The sequence below is a fragment of the Choloepus didactylus genome, chromosome 3 (genome assembly GCF_015220235.1).
Source record: "Choloepus didactylus isolate mChoDid1 chromosome 3, mChoDid1.pri, whole genome shotgun sequence".
In the NCBI taxonomy this organism is placed as follows: Eukaryota; Metazoa; Chordata; class Mammalia; order Pilosa; family Megalonychidae; genus Choloepus; species Choloepus didactylus.
Window position 1 is genome coordinate 35719695 of NC_051309.1, and position 3995 is coordinate 35723689.

The following is a 3995-nucleotide window of genomic DNA, read 5'->3' on the forward strand; positions in this document are numbered from 1 at the left end:
AACCTTTACTGGAGTTGCCAGCTTGCAGCCTGACCTACATAATTTGGACTTATCCATCCCCACACTTGCATGAAACACTTTTGTAAAATCTCATATTTACAGATATCTCCTGTTGGTTCTTTTGCCCTACAGAACCCTGACTAATATAGATAGTGTTTTAGTTTCCTCACTGTTAAAATAAATATTATGCAATGGGGTGGCTTAAACAACACAAATTTATTGGCTTATAGTTTAGAGGCTTGGAGAAATCCAAAATCAAGGCAACATCAAGGCAACGTTTTCTCCTAGAAGACTGTGGCATTCTGTGACTGACTGATGTTAATCCTTGATCCTTGGATTTTTTTGTCATATGGCAATGTCCATGGCAGCCTCTCCTGGATTCTCCTTTCTCTTCTGGGTTCTCTTAGCATTCATTGCCTTCCTGCTGCTTTCTCTTCCGTGTGTCTAAATTTCATCCTGCTTATAAAGGACTCCTGTAATAGGATTAATACCCATCCTGGGCCACAACTAACATAAATAAACTATCAAAATTGCCCACTTATAAGGGTTCACATGTACAGGAATGGGTAATGGTTAATAATTTTTTCTGGGCTACATAGCTCCATACTACCACAAGTAGAATGAACATTTTATATTTAGTCTCCAAATCCATAAACATGGAATGCCCTTGCATTTATTTAGATCTTCTTATAACAATGTTTTTTAGTTTTCTGTGCAAAAGTCCATTCCATCCTTGGTTAGATTCATTTCTGGATATTTGATCTCTTTAGTTGCTATTGTAAATGGAATATTATTCTTTATTTCTGCTTCTAATTTTTCCTTACTACTGATGGAGATGCTACTGATTTTTGTTTGTTGATCTTACACTGTACCAGTTTCCTGAATTTGTTTATTAGTTCTAGTAGCTCCATTGTGGATTTTTCAGTATTTTCTGTATATAAGATCATGTCATTGGCAAATATGAAAAATTTCACTTCTTCCCTTACATCTTGGATGACTATTAATTCTTTCTCTTTCCTACTTGCTCTAGGTGCAACTTCCAGTACATGTTGAATGAGTTGTGACAGTGAGCAGCTTTGTCTTCATCTTAGAGGGAAAGCTTTCTTCTTTTACCATGGAATATGGTGTTGGCAGTGGCTTTTTCATGCATGCTTCTTATCATGTTGAGGAAATTTCCTTCTATCCTAGTTTTATGAGTTTTCTTTTATCAATAAGCAGTGCTGAAAGTTGTTAAAAGACTATTCTACATCAGTTGAGATGGTATTTTTTTTCCTTCATTCTGTTAATGTGGTGCATTATACTAATTGATTTTGTTATGTTGAACCACTCTTGCCTACCTGGAGTAAATTGCACTTGATCATGTTTAACTCTTTTAATTTGCTATGCAATTATTCAATTTGCTAGTATTTTGTCAAGGATTTTTGCACAATATTCACAGGAAGTATTTGTCTATAATTTTCTTGTGTTACCTTTCTCTGGCTTTGTTAAAAGTGTGTTGCTGGTTCCATGGAATGAGTTAGGGGGTGTTTCCTTGCCTTGAAATTTTTGGAAGAGTTTGAACAGGATTAGTGTTAATTCTTTTTATAATGTTCATGAAATTCCCCTTTGAATCCATCTGGTTCTGGGCTATTCTTTCTTGGGAGAATTTTCATTACCATTTCTATCTCTTTACTAGTTATTGGTTTTTTGAGTCCTTCAATTTCTTCTTGAGTCAGTCTAGATTTCTAGGAGTTTATCCATTTCATGTAGGTTATCTAATTTGTCATACATTTCTTCATAATATCCTCTTACAGTTCTATTATTTTTAACTGTGGTGTTGGTAGTAATATTGTCTATTCATTTCTTATTTTACTTATTTGTGCACTCTATCTTTTTTCTTAGTATAGCTAAAGGTTAGTAAACTTTACTGATCTTTTCAAAGAACCAACTTTTGTTTTTGTTGATGCTATCTATTGTTTTCTTATTCTCCATTTCAGTATTTCTGCTGTAATTTTTAAAAATTTTCCTTCTGCACTTTTGGATTTAATTTGCTCTTCTTTTTAAATTCTTCAGTTTTGAGTCAGATCACTGATTAGGGATCTTTATTCTTTTTTACTGTAAGCATTTAGAGCTATAAAACACCTCCCTTTCAGCACTGCCTTTGCAGCATCCCATAAGTTTTGACATGTTACATCTTCATTTTCATTCACCTCAAGTATTTCTTATTTCCCTTTAGATTTTTTTCTTTGACCCTTTGGTTGTTTAAGAGTACATTGTTATGGGAACTCCACACATGCTGTCATTGCTGGTGGTCCTGAGGTGCAGCTCTGTGACATCAGGACCATAAAGGTGGCCACAATGGCCAAAAATGGTGATAATGAAAAAATGGCTGCTCCAGAGGCCAAAATCTGTCATCAAATTGAGGTTAAATCATCTAACAACATCTAAGGCAAAACTCATGGAAATAAGTGAAGATAAAACTAAAATCAGAAAATCTCCAAGTAAACCTCTCCCTGAAGTGACTGATGAATATAAAAATGGTATAAAAAAGAGATCTGTTTATATTAAATTCTTCCCAACTGATGCAACCCTTGATAACATAAAAGAATAGTTGGGAGGCAAAGATCAAGTACTAAATATTCATATGAGAAGAACATCACCCAAAGTATTTAAGGGATTAATGTTTGCTGTGTTTGACAGCATTGAATCTGAAAGAAGTTTGTAGAGACCCCTGGCCAGAAATACAAAAGACACAGACCTGCTAATGTTTTTCAAGAAAGATTACTTTGCAAAAAAGAATGAAGAAAGAAGGCAAATAAAGTGGAAGCTAAATTAAGAGCTAAACAAGAGCAAAAAGAAAAACAGAAATTGGCAGAAAATGCTGAAATGAAATATCTAGAAGAAAAGATTGGATGCTTGCTGAAATTTCCAGTTACCTTAGATGTTCAGGTCTGTAGAGAAGACTTGCACATCTTTTTCTCAAGTCATGGTGTAATAAAATGGATAGACTTTTTCAGAGGAGCAAAAGAGGGAATAATTCTATTTAAAGAAAAAGCAAAAGAAGCACTGGCTAAAGCTAAAGATGCAAATAATGGTAACCTACAATTAAGAAACAAAGATGCGACTTGGGAAATATTAGAAGGAGAGATGGAGAAAAATGTATTGAAAAAAAATCATAGAAGATCAACAAGAATTCCCAAACAAATGGAAATCAAAAGGTTGCAGATTTAAAGGAAAAGGAAAGGGAAAGAAAGCTGCCCAGGCTGGGTGTTCTAAAGGAAAATTACAGTTTTGGGGAAAGAAAATGAAGTTTGATAGTGATGATGAATGTATGAAAATGGTGCAGCTAGAAAAAGGAAAAAGAACAGCATAAGAAGCAGTCAAGGAGGTACCTGCATCAAAACAACAGAAAACAGTAAATGGTGCTGGAGACAAGTAGCTTAGGAAGAAAAAAATCATTTTAATTAGATTTTAAGCTGCTTTTTTCTTTGGAGGTTTTTAAAAAGAAAATCAAATTAGGTCCACTTCAATATCCACCTGTTAGAAAGGAAAGATTTCTTTGTTTGTCTTTTTGTTTTGTTATCCAATTGAAACTTTTTAAATGTGTAGTTCTGTTTGTGTTATTTCAGATGATTCAAATACCAAAGGGAAGGTTCTTCCAGTAAATTAGCTTGGTAATATGAGACTGTGTTAGTACAAACTTAATAAACTATATAAACAGAGCAAAAAAAGAGTACATTATTATAATGAGCAAACTCTGAGAGTTGCATTAGAGAAAACAGGTTATCAGGAGATATAAACAGGGCATAGATTCGGCAATCAAAGCTTAAGGAGTACAGACTGTTCAATAAGGTTGATTGTAAAGGTTCAGAAAAGGGTAGCACAACATGAGTGATGGTAGCACAATTCTCTAATTGCAATTAACAAAGGTGGTTGAAAATAGTAAGGATAGAGTCATGTATGTCACTAGAAGTCAAGCTAGAGGATAAAAACTGGGACTGTATAACTTAGCAAAA

General features: G+C 34.0%; 1 pseudogene; it reads left to right on the top strand.

Moving 5' to 3' along the window:
- The first annotated feature begins 2337 nt into the window (after window positions 1-2337).
- On the top strand, window positions 2338-3418 carry LOC119528580 (annotated as a pseudogene).
- Window positions 3419-3995: the final 577 nt, after the last annotated feature.